The 14,500-nt window shown below is 35.8% G+C and overlaps 1 protein-coding gene across 1 annotated transcript in view; it reads left to right on the top strand.

Annotated features, from left to right (window-relative positions):
* Window positions 1–216: 216 nt before the first annotated feature.
* LOC124217069 (uncharacterized) overlaps window positions 217–14,500 on the top strand; it is a 68,997-nt gene continuing 54,713 nt past the window's right edge. The window contains exon 1 of the mRNA XM_046622329.2: window positions 217–503. The gene's annotated coding sequence lies outside the window, so the exon portion shown is untranslated. The remainder of the gene's footprint in view (window positions 504–14,500) is intronic.

Genomic DNA, 14,500 nt, shown 5'->3' with positions numbered 1-14,500 from the left:
TACAATCCGTTGCACGCCCGAAGAGTCGAAAGAGTATTTAATATCCGACTTGTTCCATCGGGGCCCTTGCAAGGCCCTCGGAGTACGCAGGCGTCATGCGCGCATTGGGACCGAGGGCCCACCTACGCCAGCTCTTTCTCTTATTCAGTATCCCCACCCGAGCAGCCGGTGTCCAGTTATGTTGCCGCGGCGAGTCGGGTCTGCTGGAATTGTTGTGCTGCCGGCCGTCTTTCGCCGAGCGTACCTCTAATAAGTCGTCGATACCGTTGGTGCTGCGCGTTTCGCGCGCGATAAGCGACGTAGCTTTTGTCCCTCCGCGTTCGAATAAAACGGTGCGAAATTGTTAACAAACAGCCGAGCTGTGACCCGTTCTGCGAACGCCGCCCTCTTCCGGCGAGCGAGAAGCGCCAGGAAAACAACTCGGGCCCAACGCCTAGACGGTCAGGCCCAACGTCGTCTGCGTCACAACTGCACAGGATTACGTATACGTACACATCGGTCAGGTAAGGTGCCAGTAGCCTGTTTCTGACGTGCATCGTCGAGCACGTGCAAATCCACATCCCCCCTCCTGCCCGCGGGTCAGAACTCACTGAAACGGCCCTCAAAATGGGCCCGATCTCGTCTTTGGTATGCAGCGGCTCGTTCTTCGCCGCGAGAGACGGAGACACCCGATCGGCCGGCGGTCAGCCGAAGCGGAAGAGCCGAGCCGAGGGGCCCCACCTGCCATATTGAATCGCCGGACCCCGGACGTCCCAACTTTTCTTTCAACGGGCCCCGTGAAACTTGCGACTTTACCGGCTTTTCGTGCCACCGTTCGCAGGTGTCGCAACGCTGCGTTTTCATTTTTGTGCAAGACTCACAATCCTTGGCGCCCGTTTATGCCCGAGCTTAGAGAACCGGTGCCTGCAGCGACCGCCGAGTCTAACGACTTTTGGGACACCCTGTATATACCGTATTATAAGGTTTGTGCTTAGATATGGGGGATTATATACGCAGTGTGCGTGAAGGTTTAGAACTGTTGCTACAGGAAAGTTTTTTGACAAATGTTGAAAGGTTATGGTTTTCCACATAAAGGTCACAGACTGAATATTTTGCTGGAGAGTTGATTGTGAAAATTTCGATTACAGTAGCGGGCTTGGGTCTTATACACATTGCTTTGGCGTTATACGGTTTATACAAATTTCGTACGTTACGGTTGTTAGAAAATCTTGGAAAAAATTGATTACACCGTTACAAGGAGAGTTTGAATATGGTTCGAATTACAAAAGAATGTGATGCGAGTTTTCATTTTTTTACCCACAACTATTACACTTTTCGATGTGTGGTAGAAAATAGAAATAGTCCAGGATTGTTTTTGAATAAATTGAGAAAACACAAGTTCAAATCGTACAGTTGCAAAATAGTCAAAAGGAAAAAAGTATATCTTCAGTTCTCGAAAAGTCTGAAAAGCTTGAGGGTTTCATGTTTCGTTGTCAGTTTTGCTCGGCCAAACATGGGATTGATTGAATAATATTGTCAACTCAGTCTCACCTACGCGCAGACCAAATGGGGATCACGTGTTTGCATTACTGTCTTTCAGACTAGATTACAGCCCACGCGATTCGAAATTATTCTGAATCATTGCGGTGAAAACACAGGTCGTTTTCCATTTTGAATATTTATAAATAACGTGAATAATTGCATAAATAATAGGATACGTGGTTGTAAGAAAGAAAATTTGTTCATACAATTTTTATCGAAAAGAGAAACGCAGTTTGTTTCGAACCTTGTAACGCTGTTCTTGGGATATTTTATTAATAGAACAATTATACTGATGAGTCTGCTTATTTTCAAATTTGTAAACTCATATCGGACGTCAAGAATGATTTGAGGATTATTTGTTGAACGTTATAACGACTGTATTTTATTGTTAGTTGATTTTAATCTTTTGTTTCGTAAAAACATGACTGTAATCAATTAATTGTGAGAAATTGTCTGCATGAATATTTCCTGCTGAAAAGAGATGCAAATTTTGTAATATTACGAACGCTTCGCTGTTTTGTTGATTTTCGCATCCATGACTCATTTTTTGCCAACTTTGTTGCAAATTTGTAATTCAATTAATCAACACGTAACTCACATGGAAAAAAAAGCATAAAAATACGTGAACCGATGTATTTTACTTGTTTACCAGAACTTAACGGGCTCGAGTTAAATTATACATATTGTTATTAGTATTACTAGTATTACATAATATATACACAAAATATTGAGAGTATTTTGATCGAGATTTGTAAGCTTGTTACTTTTGAAATTCACCAGACAAATTATTGGCAAACGTGTTTAGATATAGGATATATCAAAGAATACACCGGGAACGTAAAAAGTCATTGTTGTAGAAAAACAAATTATTAGTTTTCTATAGAATACGTACATGTGCTTATATGTATATGCATGTGCGCATAATCTACCTGAAATGATGTAACGATTTTCTGACGCATTTGGATAACAATGAAGATATATTGCATAACGTTTGGTTTGGTAAAAGATTTCGGCTCTTTGTAGTTTCCTCGTTTTGTTCAAGAATGTGAATATTGTGCATAGGTATAATATGACATAGGTACATTTGTACTCTTTTTTTTTTTAAATTTCATTCACGAATACCACCGACGAAACACGAAGACACACCCTTTTATTTCATATTTCAAATAATTTTTTGTTATTTTTAATAACTATATAACATGCAAAACCAAATTCAATCGGGTTCAGGGCTTTTATTTGTCGTCTATGTTATACCGATAAAAATCATGCGCTTCGACTATCCTTCGTGAAAATTTATCCGTAATCATTCAAAACAATACGATCGATTCCTCCAATCATTTTATAATTTTTATTCTTCCATATTTGACAAATTTGTTTCCTTCTACATTGTTTTATTTTTTATTTTATTATAATTTTTCAAAACGTTCGCCGTTGATAATTGCGACCAAATTAATAACATAAATCTTACCTAGATCAGTCACGGAGTTTGACTCGACCGATTTAATTTGTCTTTAACCGTCCGCGTGAAAAACGATCGGTTATTTCACTTCGCTGCGTAGTTGATTTCGGTTCGTTGATCGATGCTACGACGGTTTGAAACACCTCGTTATACTCGTATAGTAAACAATACTCGCATTTTGCCCCGTGGCAATTGTAACAAGAGAGATTTTTATTGTCTCTTGGAAGTATCATGCCCAATTTCACTTCGAAAAACACACTAAAATAATTTCTAGACGCCTGGTTATTTTCCACGGAAAATTTTTACCCTTTAAGAATACGACGCTCGTATATTTACGCATGCATGAATGCATGTTTTGACACCCACGATGACACCTCGAAAAGTCCAACGAAACGGTGACAAGACATTAACGATCAAGGAACCATCGTCTATTCGGATAATAATTCATATAAGGCACGGGAACAAGTGAGAGGAAAAGCAGCAACGTACATTCAGAATATCTTTCCGATTCAATTCGTATAAATGCGCAATTTCTTCGTTCATCACTTACATGGCATTTGAATCGCCCGCCATTTAACGAATTTCCGGTCATTTATAACTCTACACATATTGAATTCGATGCTCCAAGAAGAAACACATTTTTGAAAAACGGCACTGCAGCCACGTAATCTTTAATTACCAAATTCCCTCTGTAACCATTGATTATTATTACATTACATTGCAAAAGGTATCACAGTTTACAAACAAATTCACACTAAATAATTCAATTGGTACTGAATTTTTTTTTTTCAACTCCACGAGACGTAAGAGAACACTTTATAGGTACATGTATCGGATTATGAGGAAGCACTTTCTTCAACTCCTTCACAACATGTACGCCAAGTGTTTTATTTGTTTACTTTTTTACTTTCGCAAACCGGCTTTCTGAATTGCATAAAATTGACCATGACTCGTTCAACCTTATCTCTACGACGGAAATTCAATGACTGGCAAAATTGTAAAATAATGCAATGTGCCTGAGAGTAGCTACAAAATATACATATACACATATAAGTCACATGTTAACACAACATGCATATTGCTTTTTTGTACCCATCACGCGAATAAAATGTCTTAATCGATTCATTCGATTAAACTATTGACGCACCTTCGTCGATCCCCCTTTAATTCTGGCACGTGTAGAAGTTTTCGATCTGCAGATTCTCTGAGGCATAAAAACCGAATTTAGAATTACTGCAATAATTGATGCTACCGCTAGTTTTCAAATAACAGTTTCTGAGACTCTCAGTTGAAAAAATATACCGCTGTTATAGTTACACATCCAGTTATCCGTCAGCTGTTTAATGCGGTTGCGAAACTAGCTCGCAGAAATTAAATTGTGAAAACTGACGCTGCAGAGAAATTTGCCATATATTTGTACATATATACGTATATATATATATATATATATATACATATATGCATAGGTTATTCACCTATTATAACACGTGAGGTGAAAAATTGCTTTCAACACTCACCTGTGTGTCTGCAGCTACAAAATATAATAAGCATTACAGAATAAGGTTGGAATGCTACCGCGGGTATTTTTATTTACGTTCTTATCTTCGTATCGGTTTTCTTTCTCCATTCTCTAGAAAATATTTACATCAGAAAATTTTTCCTGAACTCAAATTATGGACTTGGGAATTCCGAAATTGTACACACGTTGCTTTGCGTCAATTCTGAAGGACCCGACAGGAAATAATGGAAATTTTCTGTCTAACTTTTTTGTCTTCGAAACATGTTATTTGAAATTCACTCGAATAGAAATCCGGTGTGTAAAATTATTCACGGATTCTCATGTTCACAGGTGAACACAAGTGAATATACTCGTATATACATATATTCTCGTGTTTAACCGAACTCTGTGTTCGAATTGAAAAATAATTAGACTCGACGTGAAGAAAACGTGTACAGACACACGCGAGAAGAAGAAATAACGTCGGTTATCTCAGGTCTCGAGGTATTAGGTCAGGCGAATAAATTGGCGTAACTTATCTCTATACTTTTTATTTATCACCGCGTATATAGAAAGAAGAGTACCAAACAGAAGATAATAAATGATAACAACCAGTGACAATAGGTATAGAGATGCGTTATTTAAAGGTTTTTGAGATAAAGTTCAGAGACGGCTGGAGAGTGATAAGAAATTAACTATTTTTGGGTCGGCACCGTGCGATTCCATGACGCAATTATGAAAAAAATCTTAATGTCAATTTTGGATGACACATGTGACGGACTTCGTCCCACCATTCTCAAATGGCTCTTTCATTAAACCCGCGGCTTGTCCTTTGTTTGAAAACTCTCAAATCTGTCAATATTATCACTCATAAATATAGAAATAAGTTTACGGTATAGATAACGAGAAATACGTTGCAGCAAAATGCGATTTTAAGAAATTATTCTGAATCATCGGCCATGGAATTGCTACAGATGTATATTCGAGCTGTTCAACATTTTGACGCGGTTTAAAAATTCGTTGAAGCTGCAGTATAAAATGTACAAACACTTTTTCGTACAGCATTTGCAACGGAAAAAGCAAAACGGTATTTTAATTTAACCGAAAATTGGTCATTCTTTTTTTACTGCGCTTTTGATCCACCGTCGTTCTAAATTCCCCCGTTCGAAAAACACCGATCCTAATTCAGACGCAATGAATATCTTCTTCCCACCCTGTTTAGAAATATAAAATATTACATCACGTTCCCTTCGCAGCGTGTTACTAGTTTCAAAAAAACGAAAAATAAAAAAATACTCTCCAATCTTTTTCCGAGTAAAAATTTTCGTGCCATATAATAATCGATCTTAGTATATCATGAGGGAGTTTTAACCCTTATTTCAGCAGACAGTTGTGCGTAGTAAACTGAATGCGTTAAAATACAGTTAAATCCCCGCGTATTCGTCGGACACATGCGAACGGTGCACGTATGCCTACGTCGTTGTATACGTCCGTTTGGTAGAAGGTAAAAGAGAGATTTTTATCAGCTGAATACGGGATATGGTCACGATAATTTTCTCCACGCCACGAAAAAAACCAGTCTGTCGACCCGGAATAAATGCACGTGAAAACGACGAATTCGTACCTAAAATTGTAGAACAGTGTACGATGCAAGTATTAAATTGTCCGCGGTCGTTTTATTTCTTGCGATTATTTACTTCACTGTTTCGAAAATCATCGGGTGATATAATTATTTTTATACTTACGGTGTAAGTTAATGTAACGTACCTAAATGAGTAGGTACGGTATAATTCGTCGATTTGAATTAAGAAAGTTGGAAAGCCTGCAAGAATCAGCTTCCGTTTACTAAATTCACACATTCGTAGGGTGCGAGAATTTTTCCAAGCTGAGAGAAAAAAGATACAAAAAATATAAATTCAAACCTGGACAAAGATTTGTCACTTCAAAATTCACTTCAAGATTGTCAAGTATATGACAGATTCGTTCGATTCTATGCCACGATAATTTATTTTCTTGAAAAAATTACTTTCTACAACTCTGTTAACACATTTTTTTTTTTGCAAAATACTTGTATCGGTATATATTTAATTGTAAAAGATTCCACTGATACTGATTTCGATTAAAACAGTGATATTAAATTTACCATTTAAACCAGAAAAAAAAGAAAAAAATCTTATAATAATAATAAGTGAGGATTAGAACGAATCCATCACGCTTTTAACATTTTAAATCGATTTGAAGTGAAAGATCAATGCTTAAGCTGTGATTTAAAATTTTAGAGTTTGTTTATTTCTCTCGAGATTTAAGAAAAGTAATCGTAGCTTCCACATATGTAAATTTTATAAATTCTCAACGTATGACCATCTCGTAATTAAATCAACAGAGCGGTATTGAATTTCTACTCACCAATTTTCCTAGAAAGAACAATCTGCACGTGAATAACGAATGCCATTAACTTAAACATACTTACACACCTACCTGTGCAGTAAATACGTAGTTAAACATTAGGGAATTCGGAGAAGTTACGTAAAACTGAATTCAGCATCTCCGATTCTCTTTGTTTCTAAATCGTCTCAGCCATTCTCGTTCGAAGCATGAAGATTGCATAACCTGCTAATTACTTTGATTTCCGAGTATGCCTGAATTTGACGTCGGTAACATGCATTTGTCAGAATCATTAATAACTGATTTAGCCACCAACACTGAGTGAAACTTGTACGCAAAACACAAGGTAAATTAAAATATATATATATGGGGCATTCCACGTCGATTTCACCAGAGTTTAACTCTCAACCTCTTGGATTTGGTCCGCGAGTTTTATATTTGACGTTGGTTGGGATGTTTTTGGTTTGGGCTTCAGATATTGTGTAATTTTTTTTTATGATTTTCAAAAATGTCGCAATTACTGTCGAAATATAACAATTTAAACGGCTTTGGGGATGTCATAGAGTTATAAAAATCTGAAAAAACAACTTGAATGCCTTTCGAGACCTGGAACAACCAGATACAAGAGGGTGAGGGTCAGACAGACCCTAGTCAAATTCCCTTGGAATGCACCACATATGTATATGTAACAAAAAAAACGTTCCTTATTTCCGTCACACTTTAAATCATAGCCGCAAAAGGAAAGAGCGTTTGCCGTTTATTATCAATGTGTACTCTCTGTAACATGAACAACGTAGGTACATAAATGTTTAATGTATGTAAACAATATCAATTATATATTCGAACAAATTGCGGCTTGAGGTTACATACACTGGTTTTTACTGCACTCCTTTATTCACTGCTTAGTAGATATGTAGGTACGCATGTACACGTGTATTATAATAAAGATTAGTTTGTTGAAATTTTCTTTGATTAGCGCGTGAGAAAAAAAAGAGAGAGAAACAAATACCGCGAAGTGCGATACAATTTAAAAAAACAAACGAGGCAAAAAAAGAAAGATCTTTCCTGTGTCACGTCAAACTTTAACCACGCAGTTGTAGCGAGGATCCGTTCTAAGATAAACAAATAAGTTATATGTTTACACGCACGTTATCCAATTAGCTACAGTAATTCGTCATCTGAAAATCCTGGTGCTCTAACTGGAATGTATAATAAAGCATAAAAGAAAGAAAGAAAAAAAAAAAAAAAAAAAAAAGAAAAAACAAGCGGCAGAGGACAAAAATGGACGTGAATTAATGACACTTTTCGTATCGTATAAATATTATAACACCCGTTTTTTATGTTACGTTTACGTCACATCTAGAAATCCAATGATCTTGAACGTTTTGGATCGTTATTCACTTTTTTTTTTTACACCGTCACCTTAGCCTCGGTCAGAAATTTGTTATGTTTGTTCAACTTTGTCAACTGTCTGACAAAAATGTTTGCAGCCAAGTTCAAGTGACTATATTGTGAGAAATAAATTGCGGAATATAAAACATGAAGATATATTATTTGTTATATTATGTATCGCTAAATATATATTTGAAAATAAAAACTAAGAATGACTTCTTCAAGTTGTTACGAACTAAGAAGATCAAACTGCAGGTGTTTTAAATCAATTACGAATTAGAAATTAATATCGTTTATAAATATTCTCAAAAAATTCCAGAGGATTTTTAAATCGGTCCACAAAGACGTTAAAAAATATAACTACAATTGTAATTTAAATCAAACTGTGTAGATCGATCTGTTTTTTCGTTCGGTTTCAAAACTCACGTGACAATTCATTGTGGACTCCACAATTCGTTGAAGTTGAACAGAAATTCACATCGAGTGCAAATTTTTGCATTATAAGTTTTTCACCTGAAAATTCATCATCAGGATTTATTATTGCGACTGACAGGTAAAAACGTAATTTCAGAATTATCTTGCGGGGTTTTTAATACGCAGCAATTAGCAGCGGATAACCGTTTCGAAGCATCCGTTAAAGAATTTCCGAACGCATGTGTCGTAACGAAAAATAATGACTATGGAAAAATACATCGAATTTTAGACACAACCAGATGTTAGAAATGAGTCAATTTCAAATATTAGCCAGCGGTCTCATCAGCACGTGATAATATAACAAGTTATCTTAATTATAACTCAATCGACGGTTTCAGCGAATTCTGTATATGAATATAACCATTAGCGCAATGTTTTCATCTCTATTATAAAACAATGTTTATTAGTAAACTGCAAACACGCATAAATAGCTGAGGAACTACCAAGTAGCAGAACATTGTACACAAACAAAGTTGGCATGCCTGCGACTATAATTTCCACCTATATTATTATACGCATCGGTTTGATTATAAATCATCGCGGTAAATTTTTTTCTCTGCATTTTTATTTCTCTTCTTTCTGAGATTTTCATCAGTAGAACATAACACTCGATATTTCTGAATTTATCACGAATGATTAAGGATGTTCGGGACATATAGTCGGCTAGAAAAAATAAATAAATCAAAAGTCTATCATCGTCTCAATCTAATCGAGATGAATCAGATTTTTACAGTGAACATCTTGTCATTAACAACGTCAGAGAAATCACATTTTCCCAATATTTTTTCACCGAGAAGTCCCTATAGTTCGTCTGATTCGATAAAAAGTAGCTCATTTTGTTCGTAAATGACTTCCCTACGAATTATATGTGAGATAGATTCTTAAGTTCGTGAGTTGACAAAAATAAGTCCGATATGTGTAATCGTATTAATCTACAGACGTTGAACTTATTATTTAATAAGTAATATTATAATCGTTGATCACAATTTGACTCAGACGATCTGTGGAAAATTAATCTACGAATTAAGTCAGCTATTCCTTCTCGGAATCAGACAAATAATGAGATTTTTGTGATGTCATAGTTAAAATATCGACGTGTTTACGTTTTAATTTCAGTGTTTTACGATTTTCTCCCCCGCCGCAGTAATTTTGAAATTTAAATGAAACAAGATCAGCTTCAGTGGCACTATTTCAAGCTCTGTTTCATCACCTTTTCGTTTCAACATTTTTTAACAGGATCTGATTGAAAAGTTACGACGAGAGAAATAAAATTGTTGAAAAAAAGTTCCGCAGTACTATTTGCACCGAATTATTCAATCGGAACAGTGAATAATTTTTCACCCTCTTTAACTGGCAAACTTGCAGTATCTTCGAAAAAGAAAAAAAAATACAGGAACAAGAAATGAAAAAGTTCGAACGAGCTTTGCTTTATTCGCCCTTACTCGTACCTACTAGGGGTGGAAACTTTTTCCGCATGTTTTATTTTTAATTTTTTCCAAAGATACGTAGTAAAACGCAAATTCGATTGCGAAATCGATCGTGTTTGGATTGAAATGCGAAAGGCAAGGTGTGCGTACTTTGCGGATAGACATCCTTGGTTGTACGCTGCAAGTATGCTTCTTGAATCCTAACGTCATAATAAATTGGCTAATTTTTCGCTATTTTTTTATATTGTAGCATTTTTTTTTTTTTTTTCCCTTACTTCTCTAGCATCTTTCTTCTCTTTCTCCCAACTGAAACATCCTCAATTCCAGTACACCTTTCATGTTTCCTCGACTTAATGTCATAACAATCTTAATTCTGTTTGATCATATAAGTATATCACACATATAATATTCCAATGTATATTTATTTACCTTTCAAAAAAATAGTCCGCGTAAATTGTCATGTTAAGTGAATTCCATGCGAAACCAACCAGCATCTGACTCTCATCATTTTTGATTTTGTTCAAAATTGTTTCTGCGATTGTCCTAAATCTGAAACGGTACCCTGAATTTTTTTTCACATTTTTTATTCAACCGGTCAATTATTTATAAATATTGAGAGTGATTTTGATAAGGATCTTGTTTAAAATTCTCAAGAAACTTTCAAAAACTGTATTTTCTTTTCCAAATATTTCAAGACCGGGCACACGACGGGCTTATTTATTTCCATTTTTCATAACTTTAAACATTCGTAAATATTTCAGCAGTCGAATACAAAATCTGAAAAAATTCGGGGTACCGTTTCAGAGTTGTGACGATTGCAGAAAAAGTTTTGAATAAAATCAGAAACGGTGAGGGTCGGACGTTTGTCAGGCTCGCAAGGCATTCCCTATACATATATTGCACATTTTGTATAGGATGCGAATTGCCAGATCGTTCGGTTTAAGCTTTATTGGAGCTTCCGTTAGTTTAGAAAAATTATACCCACATCGTTTTTATACCTAGATATATTACATGCAGTTTCCGTTTTAACCGATTAAATCTCGGTGGTCAGGGGAGCCGAATCACGCGTGGCGTCGCAAAACTTCGAATCAGCGATGATGGAATACTCATACATAGGGCATTCCGTGCCAATTCAACCGACATCCGATCTTCACCTTGCTAGATTTTTACCGTCACCTTTTATCCCGTCTTTCGAGGCTAAATCGAGTCTCGGTATTTTTTCTCAGCCTTTCAATCACGAACGGCTTTCATTATGTACGTATAAGTTGGTCAATATTGACTGCAGTTACTTCAATTACTGCGCACATAATCGAATTATCAAAGTCGAAGTTTGTTTTCAATTGAAGTCTCGCAAGTGGTACAAGAGGCTCTCAAGTTATTTGACACAAATTTTTGCCGTGAAAACAAAGTGCTTGAAGCCGGTTACCGAAGTGCTTGTTTTGTGTTTTCTATTTTTCCACGCATATTCAATTTTACAAATAGTTCTCACGATACATCTGTTTAAATGAGTCACTGTTTCATTTGTCACATCCCATATCGCGTTCCGATAAGCTGGTTAAAAATTATTGCGTGGTATTTTTTCATTTTCTTTTTCGTCAATTATTCTACCATTCAATTTTTTATAATAGCACATATATTCACAATATATTAACAATCAGTTCCAATCATCGAGTAACAAAATTTTCTAAAAGGCGATGCCAATCTTGTTCAAACACATTAAGTGAACAAGTAAAGGATCGTGAAAAAAATCTGTATTACCAATGCCGTGCAAATCGGCAGCGAAAATCGAGTAAAAATGGGCTTAAAAGTTACTCGAATTCTCATGGAAAATCCCTCTTTCACATTTCGCGTCAAACATACGAACAGAAATATTTTCTCCTCTTCTGATCCCCGGCGTTTGACAAAGATTTCATCTAAATAATTGTCAAATCATTTTACAACATCTTTTTATCTAGACGAATAAAATAACGCCGTATGTACAAGTATTATACCTATATGTATAATTATCCGCAACGAGATCGAGGATAGTTGTATTATTACGTGTGAAAGGAAAAATTTGTACCTATCGCTAATTGGATCTCATTATGCCCAAGAGACTTCTGGCACACAGCGAGTCGCACAAATATTTACAATAAAAATATTCCACCGGTTTACGTATAATTGACGGTGGGCTCAATTAGACAAATACGTACATAAAATGCACAAAATAAAACGGAAGAAAATTTTCAATATTACGACTCGAGCGAAGATTTTCGCGACGAGAAAACTGAAATTTTTTAAAAGCACAAGACTTGGTGAAAAAATTGCAAAATTTATAAGCTTTGCACTGTTATTTGTTCGATTTAAACCCCGGTACTTGAGTTTTTTTTAACCAGTGTACAGAAAGTATGTCCTATAACTGTAATTAACAGAATCGTATCGTATTCAATTTAATTGAAAAATTATTTGAAGAGTAATAATTGACGCGAATTCAGTTTTCTTCGATAGCAAAAAAAAAAAAAAATTTCCCGGTTCTATGGTCGATTATTCTTAATGATAACGAACCTATTGGTGTACTTAAATGTATGACGTGGGAATAAAAATATAGATGAATATCTGTCGAATGTGGTTTATGCGACACGTCGTAACCACATAATCGGGTGATAATTATTGATCTTTAGCTGTGTAGGTTTGTTATAAATGCGTCTATTATTAGTATTATTATAAACTGGAAAACAAGGGCGGAAAAAAAATAACTGTTCGCACGCATGTGCGATGTTACACCCATGCAATACAGGACACACAGCTATGTATGTACGTCAGGACGCGGAACAGATTGATGTATCAATTTAAACAATTTAGCCTGATTTTAGTTCGCTTTGACACATGACTATATTCACGTGAGTTAATACAGCACTCCAGGCGTGTGTCCGTGTTTGTACTGCAAAAGGCATTTACGTGTGTGCGAGAGACGGTGAATAAGATAAGTGTATAGTGAAAATGAAATCGTCGACGTTAAATTTCGATACAGTCAAAATTTCTCGGCGAGATAATACCGCTTTAAAAACTAAAGTAAAAACAAACAAAACAAACAAAAACATCGCTTCAAGGTAACGATAGTTGTTCTTAAATTACAGCCGCTGATACGCGAGTGAGATCATCCACTAAACTTGTTTCGTACATTTAGTTTGTTTAATATTTAATTGAACTGCGACATATAGAGAGTCATGATTAAAAGAGCTCAAAACCTTAAACACCTTTCTCTCCTTTCCGCAGCTAATTATGGTGGATTTGCTTTGTGGCAAGAATTTTTTTTTTTTTTCTTTGTCTCATTTGTAGCAAGAAAAAAAAAAGGAGGAAAAAAACGCGTTGTGCAAACGACGCGGCGGATTCATTTTCAGCATGATACTTGAACTTTTTCAACGATCGTGTTTCTTTACGTAAATGTGATACCCATCTCCTATAATGAATAAACGTAGGTAGGATTATGAGCGAACAGCCGTCGACTAATTGCTTCACAGTCGAGTTTTTACCGTATATTAGGTGTATACATAATAATATTATATTCGCGGTGATATTTGTTCTGGACTAGCACATAGAACGGGTGAACGTAGTTGTTTCTTTTCCAAGGTGTAAGGTTGCTACAAGATTGTTCTGACGGATATGAAAAAAGTGACTAATCAGACGGTGTCTGCGTTAAAAATATAAAAAGCTGCGATTACAGGGAGTAAACGACCGGCGGGGATTATAATTGTGTACCAAATCGTAACGACAGTCTTGTCATCGTTGCAGCGTAACTCTTTAAGTTTGAATCATTGAAAATTCACCGATACTCATTTTCAAGTGTACGCTGTTAGGGAAAAATCGCTGCGTGTACGATGTGGAAGTCAGTAAAAAAAAATTGGTGAAAAATTACTGAAACGGGAATCGGTGAATTTTTAATGATTAAAATTTAGAGATTACAGCCGACTTTTTTCTACTTGTGAGTTGTATTAACAATAAGAAAAAAGTAATACCGACTGTGCAGTGCAGCGGAAGGAGCGGAATGTTTATTTATCGAAAGTAGTCTGGAGACCGAATAACAAATTATAATTGTTTCAACGAAAGATTATTTCACAGTTGCCGTAAAAGACGATAAAATCGTTTTTTGATACAATTTTTTATTACCACAAGTTTCGCGAAGAATCGCAAGTAACGATAAATAACAAAATACGAGATATCAAGCTGTTGTTTACCTCGAACACATGAAATCCCGTCCTCGCTGAAAAATCCGTTTTGTTGTACTAGGTACCGTAGGTTATTACGTCATATAATTTTCTACTAATTTACTTTCGTATAATTCGCTATTCATTAGGTCGGACAATT

The sequence above is a fragment of the Neodiprion pinetum genome, chromosome 4, assembly GCF_021155775.2.
Source record: "Neodiprion pinetum isolate iyNeoPine1 chromosome 4, iyNeoPine1.2, whole genome shotgun sequence".
NCBI classification, from domain to species: domain Eukaryota; kingdom Metazoa; phylum Arthropoda; class Insecta; order Hymenoptera; family Diprionidae; genus Neodiprion; species Neodiprion pinetum.
Note: the sequence above shows the minus strand (reverse complement) of the source record. Positions and strands in the feature narration are given on the sequence as shown.